A 12,757-nucleotide genomic window follows, 5' to 3' on the forward strand; every position below is an offset into this window, starting at 1 on the left:
TGGTTATTTTGGCTGCAAATAATGGTGCTGCCTCCAGTCCTCTGGCAGTTAGTAACCATGCAGCCCATGTTTTTTAAAATGCCATGCCAGTTTCGTTCCTTGCTGGAGGTGGGGGGTGGTAGTGGGTTGAGACAGTACAAGGAAATGATCAAGACCAAGGTAAGCCTTAAGCTGGCTCTGAGTGATTACCGTAGTTTTACTTTACAGAGACAGTAGACAGAGGACTTGGGCATTTTTTTTTTCCCCACCAAAAGCACAGCTTAATGAAGTGACTGCAAAAGAAAGCACGTATAGTCACTTTAGAGAATTAACAATTGATCAGTTTTGTGGTGCCCGCATCCTTTATAAGCACCCATGTTTATTCATTATTGTGATCACACAGCGTAAGCGGCCTGGCTTGATGTGATGAGCCAAAGCAAGATGCGAAGACATTTAAATATACTTGAAATTAAAGTCTGCACAAATAGGTATCTGAAGGGATATTCTAATTTGATTCTAAAGACCTAGAAATAAGCCTCCATCTGGGGGTGGGGGTGGGGGTGGATCCTTCTGGAATCCTAAATCAGATGTGTGTAGTTCAAATATTTCTGAACCATAGCATGAATAGACATGAACTTACAAGCAGTTGACTACATCCATATATGAGTTGCACTGCCTTCATTTACTGAGAAGTAAGTGACAAGGGAATATGAATATTGGGTTCATGCTGATTATAGTTTTTAAATTTTTTGTCCTCTGCAAATCTTGGATTTTTAAAAAGTCTATTTCATATTATCACTGTTGCTTGGTGATGCCCCCCATTCTGGTATGATTGCAGTTCTTAATATTATTACTTGGACCAGTGCATAAGAATCACCTGGTATAGTTCAGTTCAGTTCAGTCACTCAGTCGGGTGCGACTCTGTGACCCCATGAACTGCAGCATGCCAGGCCTCCCTGTCCATCACCAACTCTCGGAATTTACCCAAACTCATGTCCATTGAGTCGGTGATGCCATCCAACCATCTCATCCTCTGTCGTCCCCTTCTCCTCCTGCCCTCAATCTTTCCCAGCATTAGGGTCTTTTCCAGTGAGTCAGCTCTTTGCATCAGGTGGCCATAGAATTACCTGGAGGATTTTGTTAAAATACCCGTGTCTTACCTCCAGGGCTCCTGGTTCAGGGAGTCTGGGCTGGAGCCTGATAATGTTCACTTCTGACAAGTCCCCATAGAGCCTCTCAGACCATACTTGACTTAACACTTCTTTTTACAGCTCATCTTTTGATTTAAAATTTTTAAAATGAAAAATTTTAGAAAAAGGACTATGTTATTAGGTGGTAGGTTTTATGTTTTGTAATACATTGATGTTTTTCTAAATAGAATGATTCTGGAGATGAATTTAAATTCCTGGGCCCAAAATACAAATTAAATGTTGGTTAGATAGGTGTTATGGGTGAGAAACCGATGTTGATTATGTCCATAAGTTTCCTTTAGAGCATAAGATACATTTTCTGTGGCTGAGAACTTTTCTTAAAATTAATTTACTTTAATTGAAGGATAGTTACTTTACAATATTGTGGTGGTTTTTGCCATGCATCGACATGAATCAGCCACCCATGCTAAACCCCTGAACCGCCCTCCCAAGAATCCATTGTTTAAATGGATGTTGAGGAAATTTTGTTGTGTGGAGCACGTAACATGCGTATTGCCTCTTTCTGTCGTTGGACTGATGTCTGTATTGACTAGGGAAAATGTGGCTTCTAAGTCCATATACTTTTGAGTCTAATTTAAATTGTAATCCTGTCGGCAGGCGACATACAATGATTTCGTCTCTGTATAGTTAAGACTCAGCAGATGTTAAAAGCTGATGTGGATTTAAGATTTCATCCATTCTGGGGATAATTGAAGGTTCAGTCAGGACCAGAAGATGGAGATGTAGATGGAGTTATGGTACTTGAGGGGATATGGAAAGTTTTTGCACAGATGCCTGGCTTCTTGTGTTCTCCTACCACTTGGAGGAATAAAGTATCTCCTGTGTTTGCTGAAGTGAAAAGCTTTTGGTGGATTTGACTTTTGTCTTGCACTGTTAAAAAAAAAATGTGAGGTTTGCAAACTGAAGCCTCTTCTGAATAAAAGACAAATGAGAGGAGGTTGATTTTTAATAAATCTTCAGTCTTTTTTTAAATTGGGGTTTTATGATTATTTTTCAGAGATAGCTCAACTTACAGAAACATGTGGCTGTTGGCAGGAAGGGAAGAACTGGTAACCACCAAGAAGAGAGGATGGGCTGGATCAAGGGCATTTAATCTCCTTTGTCTCCAGAGCTATGTTTTAATTGCATAGCTGGTTTGCGGTGATACTTTCCTGGAGGCTGTGGCACATTGCATGTGACTAGGTTTGTACTAACGTTTTCTTGGGACCCATCAGTCACTGTTGTCCCTTTGACGGGTTTTTACTTTGGTCATCTCTGCCCAACTGTCAAGATGCTGTGGCTCTCCTTCCCTGGCTGCCTGCCACTGTGCCCTTTGTCCCCTCCAGCACTCAACTCCAGACAGTTAGAAGATGAGGCTTCCAAGTTGAAAGGCAGCTGAGGGCATGACAGAAGATAGCTTACATGGAAGACTAAATGGCAGAAGCATCCAAACAACAAAATTACCTGATTTTTTTTTTTTTTTTTTTTAAGAACAAATATCCACTTAGGAAAGAAACATGGCATTTGGTTTACTGTAGAGCCTGGTGAATGTAGACTGTATTCTCTGCTGGCTGAGAATGGCTGTCAGTGTTATTACAACTGCTAGCGTTGAGTCTCATGGACAAGGGTGACATCAGTTGTAATACAGGATCATAGTGACCTTGTGGGAGCCCCGCTGGTTAACTCATGAGTTCTAAAACAGTAAAAGCAAAATTAGAATAACATGAAAGGTACAGTTCAGTTCAGTTGCTCAGTCATGTCTAACTCTTTGTGACTTCATGGACTGCAGCACGCCAGGCTTCCCTGTCCATCACCAACTCCCGGAGCTTGCTGAAACTCATGTCCATTGAGTCGGTAATGCCATCCAACCATCTCATCCTCTGTCATCCCCTTCTCCTCCCACCTTCAGTCTTTCCCAGTATCAGGGTCTTTTCAAATGAGTCAGTTTTTCACATCAGGTGGCCAAAGTATTGCAGTTTCAGCTTTAGCATCAGTCCTTCTAATGAACATTCAGGACTGATTTCCTTTAGGATGGATTGGTTGGATCTGCTTGCAGTCCAAGGGACTCTCAAGAGTTTTGTCTGACATCACAGTTCAGAAGCATCAATTCTTTGGTGCTCAGCTTTCTTTATAGTCCAACTCTCACATCCATACATGACTACTGGAAAAACCATAGTTTTGACTAGCCTGACCTTTGTTGGCAAAGTAATGTCTCTGCTTTCTAATATGCTGTCTAGGTTGGTTATAGCATTTCTTTCAAGGAGCAAATGTCTTTTAATTTCATGGCTTCAGTCACCATCTGCAGTGATTTTGAAGCCCAAGAAAATAAAGTCTGTCACTGTTTTCATTGTTTCTCTGTCTATTTGCCATGGAGTGATGGGACCAGATGCCATGATCTTAGTTTTTTTAATGTTGAGCCAGCTTTTTCACTTTGCTCTTTCACTTTGATCAAGAGGCTTTTTAGTTCTTTTTTGCTTTCTGCCATAAGGGTGGTGTCATCTGCGTTTCTGAGGTTATTGATATTTCTCCCAGCAATCTTGATTCCAGCTTGTGCTTCACAAGCCTGGCATTTCGCATGATGTACTCTGCATATAAGTTAAATAAGCAGTATAATATACAGCCTTGACAATATACAGCCTTGACGTACTTCTTTCCCAATATGGATGAAAGGTGCAGATCATGTTTAATTATCTCTCTACCCACTTCTGTTATTCACTCCCCAAATTTTATAGAGTTTGGCTTATATTTTTCTGCACATATTTATAATATTTAGTATGCTTTATCCAAATGTGAAGAGAAAGAATGTATTGATCACGTCTCAGAAGACTCTCTGTAACCATTTTAAGTTGATTTGTCAATGCTCACTGATCAACAGAAGTAGGAGGCCTATCTGGCATTTAATTTAAAGTTTAAAATGCAGAAACGTCAAAATATAGTAATTTGCTATATTTATGTTATTTACATTGTGTATGTTTTAAAAAATATATGTGTGTGATGTTTTATTTTTTATTTTGCTTAAATAGTAACATATAATTTGTGTTGTCTTCCAGGTCTACCTATGTTGATACATTAATAGCACTTGTCCATTTCTTAATTTGCTTCTTAAACTTTTATTTTTGGTGTTCTAGGTCTTCATTCATGTGCTCTAGCTGCAGCGAGCCACTGGAGAGTTGCAGCGCACAGGCTTCTCGTTGCAGTGGCTTCTCTTGTGGAGCACAGGCTCTAGGGGCTCAGTAGTTGTGGCTCATGGGCTTAGCTGCCCCATGGTATGTGGGATCTTCCTGGAACAGGGATCCAGTTGGCATTCCTTGGCATTGCAAGGTAGATTCTTAGTCACTGGACTACCAGGGAAGCCACTTGTCCACTTATTTAACTGCCATTAATGTTCACTTATGAATCTACTACATTTTAATTAGCCATTCTCGTACAGACAGGCATTCATATTTCCCCATTTTTTTCTATTACAGTGAGTATTATGAGAATATTGTTGAGCAAATTTGTACCTGACACTGAGACCCAGTGTTCACTGTTGAAAGCCCTCTCATAATTACACATCTCTTTGTAGCCATGTGTATGTGTTTTTCTGGAGTGGAAGTGGAATTGCTGGATCAGAGGATATGTTTTAGAGCATCAAGTTGCTTAAGAATGCATCTGGAAAATGTGGGGATGCAGAACGCCCCATTCATTATTGTGTTCTCTTGGAATCAAGATGTACAAACTCCAGAAGTCAGGCCCTGGGCTTTCTAGATGAACAGTCTTTTAATTTCCAATAGAACTTTCTGTGATGAGGAAGAGTGTTCTAAAATCCATGCTGTCAGCTCTCGTAGCCACTAAGTGACCACTGAGCACTTGAAATGTAGCTATTGTGACCAAGGATCTGAATTTTAAATTTTACTTCATTTTAATTAATTTAACTTTAAATTGAAATAGCCACATCTGTTTAGAGACTCACATTTTAGACAGTTATAAGTGGGAGGTACTCACCATCCAGGGAGTACATTTACTGTTTTACTTTTCAGTGCCAGAATGTTTTAGAAAGTGACTCATGCAGAGGTGGAAATGTAGTCTGTTTTGTTCAATAAGAGGCTTAAGATGTGTTAACTGAAAATAAAGAGATAAATAATCTAATGAAAGCAAGATGCTGCTGTTAAGATTTATTGGGCACTTTTCCCCCTCGTTGAGAGACTGTTGTCTGCTCTACATGGTTGGGCTGCCTGGTGGGAGCTGTGCAGTTCTACTGGGGCAGTTCTTTGTAAAGTGAATTGATGGCTATGTAAATACAGCCATTAACCTTAAGCACCTCGGACAGCTCCTTGGGCGCTGCCGCTCTCTTGCCCTTGAAAATGTCAGTTGATGGATGTCAAGATATAAAAAAAATTTTTTTTCCTTTTCCTCTAACTGGTTGAAGCAGTGATCCTTGCATGTCACAGCTAAAGGAACCAGTGAAATTGAGGGCCTACTAGATGTAAATACTGTAACAGGGGCTGGGAACTCTTTTCTTGCAGAAGGTTATTTTAAAGGCTTACTCTCAATATGAGAGATAGGACTGTGTATTTGTATGTACATCTTATTTTTTAAAAATACACCTTGTTTTAAGGAAATGATGTTTTATACTTCTGGAATTTTTATGTATTTTAAAATTAGACATACTTTGCCATCAAAACAATACCTTCTTTTCCTTCTCTTAGAAGAGTTTTTGAAGTAGATTGAGCGAGGGTGATGGAGACAGATTAGTAAGATTCCCACGTTGAACATGCGTTTGTTTGCAGGAAAAGCCAAAGTTGTATTAGAGGTAGTGGAGAAACATGGTGATTGCCAATGTCTTGATTTTCTGTCTGATCTCATCTGAGCCCTCGCCCCCTTGCTTGCTTTCTGGTGATGACACTGGCCATCCATCTTTCCCCTAGAACGCACTAAACTTATCACTTCTTCAGTGGCTCTGTACTTGCCTTGGAATGTGCATCCTCTGTTAGTTTTCCTCTTCTTTCCTGATTGGCTCCTTCTCATCCTTTAAGTCTCACATGTTCCCTTGAGTACTTATGTCTTTTACGTACTTGACCCAACAGTGATCTGCCCTGTATAAAGCAGTGGTGGGAGTTTCCAGTTGTTATGATGTGGAAATCCTTGAAAAGCTGCAGCTCAGAGTGTCAAGACGCATTGTCATTATTCCTGAAGTTCTGCCAGAGGCCACGTTCCTTCTGCCAAATTGTAGTGATCTTCCATAAGGCTGGGCATTGGAGTGAAAACTCAGAGGTATTGAATTCAGAGTTTAGGTTTCTGCCATCTCATTCCATGTTACGTAAATGCCATCGTTTCTCTGAACTCTTAAGTCTTTTCCACATTGATACACAGGGGTGTGTCAGCAATAGAGGACTTAATTCTACTCTTGGGTTCAATGAGATATATACACATATGGTTTTATCTATAAATATCACCAGAGGCAAAACCCTAAAAGTTTAAACCGTAAAATACTTTGGTCTCATGATAAGTGCAATTGAGGTACTATTTATGCCTGAAATCTTTTATTATGTTAACAGGATAAGGAAGTATGTGATACTGACCAGTTTGAGAAGAAATGTCAAACTGAGAGGAAATACAAATAACAGTGAATGTTGCCTTCTAGGGTGCTGAAATGCAGAGAGGTTCCCTGAAGTGACAAAAGACAGCATGTTGGACAATCGTCATTTCTTTCATTTATTTAATCCTTGATGGTCATCCATACAAAGTGTACATATACAATACAGGCTTATGGAAGAGATGCTACTTGCCTATATCTTTCCACCTCCCTTCATAATGGAACCCTGATTTCTAGCCAGGCACCTGCTGTGTGGAATCAAGACCAGATTTTAACAACCTCTCTCATGGTATGAAATGAATGTAGAAACACTGGGTGGTGTTTCTGGGGTGTCTTCCTAAAATCAAGATGGGAACCCTTCTTGGATATCTTAAATCCTAGAAGGTGAAGTAATGGTTGATACTGCAGCAGCCATCTTGGACTGTGAGGTGACCTTGGGAATGAAAGGCAGACGGCTGAAGAGAAAAATGGAAGTAGCCTGAGACCCTGCTGTGTGGAACTGAGCTACCTGCCCTGGCCTGCCTACCGTTTGACTAAATTTTTGTAAAGGAGCAAGCCTGTATTTTTTTATGTCATTGTCACATGCAGTGAGATGAAATGATACAAGTGTAATGCAGTGACAAGTAAGGTTACAACGTCCCTGAATGAGTTCATAATGTGGTAGAAGAGTTTACAGTCCAGAATATGGGCTTCCCTGGTGGCTCTGCGGTAAAGAATCCACCCGTCAGTGCAGGAGATGCAGGTTCGCTCCCAGATCCAGGGAGATCCCCTGGAGGAGGAAATGGCAACCCATTCCACTATTCCTGCCTGGAGAACCCCACGGACAGAGGAGCCTGGTGGGCTACAGTCCACGGGGTCACAAAGAATCGGACATGACTTAGCGACTGAACAACAACAGCAAATCCAGAACACCCTTTCAAGTTATGTGTAGACCTAGCTTTGGTTCTCAAAAACCCACTGGAGGGAAGGCTACATTGTACAACAGATTTTGAATCAAAGGAATGAATACTACATAGGTTGATCCTGAAAACCATTTCTGGGAGAGTCACTCAGAGATACTCTACGGTATGGGGACAAGAAGTGAAGAAAACAGCCAAGGCTATTAACGGCCATCAGAGACTTCTCCAAATTGCCCATATTGAAGTTAGTTACAACTCATTCTCAAATAAATTGAAGCCTTACCCTTTTGATGCATCTTGACAGGAAATGTGTATTTACTGCCTGAAACGAGTCTAGTTGCTGAGCCACAGTATTTCATAAATGATTAACATTAGACAGAGGCAGTAGAAACCTCATGCTTTTTCATAAATAGCATTCCACAAGAAAGAATTTTTCACAATCACAAGATATTTACCCTGTTTCCAAAAGGACAAATTCACCCTGGTAGATTTTTAACTTGTTTGTCATAAAATAGTTCCTGCTTTCACACATGGAGAGATAGTCACTTAAAATCTAAGGAGATGAGCAGATACATTCAGTGTATCTTGATCAATTCAATATTTATTGAGTGAGGATAGGACTTTATAAGTTTCTTCCTTTCTCCATGTATTTCTCACATGCTTATTTTGCATAAGGTGGTAAATGTGATTCTTGATTTTAATATGGATTTCATATTCAGTGAGCTTTCAGTGTAGTAAGGGAGATTGAGCTGCAGTGGAGATCAATGTGGAAGAAATAGGCCTTTTGAAAGTTCAGAGGTGGGAAAATTCATGTTCCATCACCCTTTCACAGTTGCTCTTTCTTATCAGCCAATTAGCACCTTAGTTATTTTCTATTGGTGCTTTTCCAACAACACCCTTAAATGTGTATACTTTGAAGATACACTAGTGGCTTGAAAACAAAAAAGGACTCTAGAATTGGTTGTTTTTTAAGCAAGAACTAACCTGAGGGCAGAGTAAACATTCTGGAAAAAAAATGGCCACTTACACAAGAAACTAACTTCTAATATTAGCTCCTGATACGTCGAGATTGCATTGTCTTTTGTGGCTAGGATCTTCTAATAATACTCAATGATAATAATAGGATAATAATAATTATTATCCTGTAATAATAATAGCATGATAATAATAATAGGATCTTCTAATAATACTCAATGACTTAGTTGTCATTGGATCAGACCTTAGAGTTCAGACACACACTCTGGGCTTTCTAAAGTCAGGATTTGGTGCCAAGAATCTTATCATATTGGGTGTTCGACGACAGCGTCTGAGTGAGGAGAGATTAGGAAAGTAGGTAACTTTATGGGCAACATCAGTGGCAAAGACAGAAATTAGCTGCTAGAGCCAGGATCCGCCAACTTTTTCTGTACACGGCCATATAGTAAATATTTTAGGCTTTGTGGGTCACGTGGTCTGTGGTACAACTTTTAAACTCTGCTGTTGCAGCGGGAACAGAGCCAGAGACATAATGTAAATGAGTGAGCAAGGCTATGTTCCAATAACATCCTATTTGTGAACATTGAAATTTGAATTCCATATGATTTTCACATGTCAAGAAATACTATCCTTTAGATTTCACTCAACCATTTAAAAATGTAAAAAACCATTCTTAGTTTTGGGGTTTTAAAAAACAGGCAGTGGGCTGGATTTGGTCCCTGGATTTGTTTTTTTTCATTCTGGGCTACAGTAAAGGTTCTTTTGACTTTCCTCTTTAGCTAAGGTGTGTGCTGTTCATAGTTTGGTGATTTCCAAATTTCAGTCTTTTGCATACTGCCTTTGAGCGGTTTGTTTTGTTTTACCATATTTTCCCATATTTTCATTGAAACAGACGTGTCCATTCTCATCTAAACAATTATATTAATGAAATACAGTCTAAATGCATCCGTGTTTGAATATTAATTACTAAAATGGAACATACTATCACGTCACATACCATACTGACTTAGTACTTTTTAATTTTTAAAAACTGAGGTATCACTTCTAATAAAGTACCCAAAGCTGAACCATTAGAACTTAGTGAATTTGCACAGATGTACTTCTGGGTGGCACCCCACAGGCCTGCAAGCCTTGTAGTTGCCCAGCCCCTGAGGAAAGAGCCCGGAGACAGTGACAGAGACATCAGTAGCTTATTGGACAAGGGATCTTTAGCAAAGGGTCCTGGAGTGACACTCCATCATTGACAGCAGACGGCAGGCAGGGCATGGCAGCAGTCTACTGAAGAGAGGAGGGGGCTACCATTTATAGAGGGAACTCACTAGTTACCAGGGAAACCAGCAGCTGGGGCAGGGACAAGCATGCAGGCAGTTACTGATTAAGCCCTATAATTCAGAGGGTTGGATTGTCATGTGAATGAAACAAGGCCTGGTTGAGCAGGGAATGTACAGAGAGCAAGACAACAGCCATCTTGAATGGCCTGACCATATTACATACACCCTCACAAAACCACTATTCAGAAAGACTACAAAATTCCAGCTCCCAGATGGGTCCCTGGTATCGCTTTCTACTCATACCCAGCCCATCTTAGGTGACCTCTACTCTACCTCTGCCAGCAGAGCTTAGTTTTCTCTCTGTTATAGCTTTGTGTGAATGGAAACGTACAGCCTGTGTTGCTTCCCATCTGAATTGTTTGGTGCGTTTCATGTCTGTTGCATGTAATGGTAGTTCTTTATTGCTGTGTAGTGTTTCATTGTATGAACAAATCACTCTACTCATCCATTCTATGTAGAACATACAGGCTTCTTCTAGCCTGTGCTTTAGGCTGCTGTGAACTCTCACCATGTTATTGGTTGACATACACACTTCTTTCTGTTGCATATACTCGTGTTTTTCAGACTGGTTGTTTGAACCAGGGCTATTTCCTGGCAGAATTGTTATAAAAGTAAAACACAGTTAACACTTAAATTAACAGAAATTTTCTTTAACTAATCTGTACCAAGTTTTTAAGTAGAGTTAATATATAATATTGCATTAGATTTAGTTGTACAACATAATGAATGGGTATTTGTATATGTTGTAAACTGATCCCCACAATTCTCCTTACCGTCCATGCATCCCTCACTACACAGGTACAGATACTTTCTTGTGATAAGATCTTTGAAGTTTGAATCTCTCAGCATTTCCAAAAATGCAACACAGTATAATTAACTCTAGTCACCATGTCGGACATCACATTCCCATGACTGACTGATTTTGGATGAGCCGAGCTTTCTTTTTCAGGCTTCACAGGTGGCTGTATTGGTAAATAATCTACCTGCCAATGCAAAAGACTTGGGTTCAATTCCTGGGTTGAAAAGATCCCCTGGAGAAGGAAATGGCAACTCATGAGGGCCTGGTAGTCTGTGGGGTCACAAAGAGTTGGACATGACTTAGTGACTGAGCACACACAATGCTTAAATAGCACTTATGCTGTGTGAAATGCTATTCTGAATCCATTGGATTTATCAGCTCTTCTTGCTGGGATGAGTAGGGTTATTGTCTGTGTTTTATAGGAAGCTAAGGAACAGAGTGATGAACATTTGGCCAGGGTCACCAGCTAGTAGCTTAGAGAGCTTGAATTTATTTCTGTCTCTCTTGGTCTTCCCATCTCAGTCTGTCTCTCAATGAGAAAGTCTTTCAAGCATTGATCAGATTAATTACACTGATTTTTTTCCCCCAAATGTAGGAACTACCGTGTGTAGGACCCTGTGCCAGAGACAGGGTAAGTGAGGAACAGCATTGCAAGCTGATCTCCAGCAGCTCATGATTTGAGCTGGAATTTGAACCCAGGTGTGGCTCCAAGGGCTCTGCCTGTAATTATTCTGCTAAGTAAAACAAGCTTCATTTTGGTCCGTTCTTGCCTGTCTCTTCCAGCACCTCTCTCCTTCTCTTTCTGGGCTCTTTGCTGCCCCCACTGGCCATGCTGTGTACTGCAGGCCCCTGGCTCTCTTCCTGGTTGGCCAGCTTTGTTTTGCAAACCCACCTAGCCACCACCTGCGACAGGGGCAGAACAGAAAACTGAATTCTGGTGTCACTTGCCTGGATTTAAACCTTGGCTTCAGTTATAACTATTTGTGCAACCCTTTCAGGTGTCCTTGTCCATAAAATGGAGAAAATATCACCTGAGCAGTGTGTGGGAAATGTGTATACAGCTCATAGCACAGTGTTTGACACACGGGAAGTTTTCATTAGATAGAATCAGCTATTGTTTTTATTGCTATTTATTTTGGTTGTTGTTATTCAACATATGTGTCATTAGGGCTGTTTCAATGAATAACTGGGCAGCTGAAAGCCTCCCCATATTAATTCCTCTAGGACAGACAATTCCTTAATAACCCCAAGAGTTGATCTGTAGTAGGATAGCCTGGCTGGGGAGATATTTGGGGGGCATGGTTCCCTCCCCCACTGCCTTCAGTCACACCTTTGCCAGCAGCCAGCCAGCCTGCATTAAGAACCTGGATAAATACCTTGAACCTGCAAAGTGAGCTCCACAAGTGGTTTAATATCCATTTTAACATCCTCACAGAGGAAAATACCTGAGTACTGTTTTCTTTCAATTTTGTTAATCTCTAGTGGTTTTCTGAAGCCCAGAGAGGGTTTCCGTAGGGCTTTCTGATTTTCAGGGTTTTAACAGAAGAACAGGTGAGTTTGAGCTCTTGGGTCTTAAAGGGACAGCCAGGAATCCCAGAGCACTTGAATGGGAGCCAGCAGCACCTTGGTCCTCCTGTTTTCAGCTCAGCCAGTTATTAATTCTCTCTGAATGCAGCGGCACACACACAGATGAGGAAGGTTGATTAACGGCTTCCTGCTTGCTCGCTCATCTGGTCCCAGACACTTTGAAAATGCAGTGGGAAGAGGGTGGGGGAAACTAGGGGTGTTCACTGGGCAGAAAAAAAGAAAAACCCAGTGTAGTGTTGGATGTCCCATTTTGCACTGGTGCTGCTGTTTTGCATTTAATTAGTGGCCAGTCCTTAAGCCAGGCATGTAACATTTTGGTTGTGTCCTTGAGCTGCTACAGTCTTTTAATCACAGGCCCCCTGCCCCACTTCTTTTGATGTACTATTCTACAGGCAAATAAAAGACCCAGATTTGATTCCACG

At 40.7% G+C, this 12,757-nt stretch overlaps 1 protein-coding gene across 1 annotated transcript in view; it reads left to right on the forward strand.

The window, feature by feature from the left end:
• Window positions 1-12,757, forward strand: part of TAFA4 (TAFA chemokine like family member 4) — a 175,157-nt gene that overhangs the window by 7,766 nt on the left and 154,634 nt on the right. The gene's annotated exons all lie outside the window — the stretch shown is intronic.

Source organism: Bos indicus, chromosome 22, assembly GCF_029378745.1.
Source record: "Bos indicus isolate NIAB-ARS_2022 breed Sahiwal x Tharparkar chromosome 22, NIAB-ARS_B.indTharparkar_mat_pri_1.0, whole genome shotgun sequence".
NCBI classification, from domain to species: Eukaryota; Metazoa; Chordata; class Mammalia; order Artiodactyla; family Bovidae; genus Bos; species Bos indicus.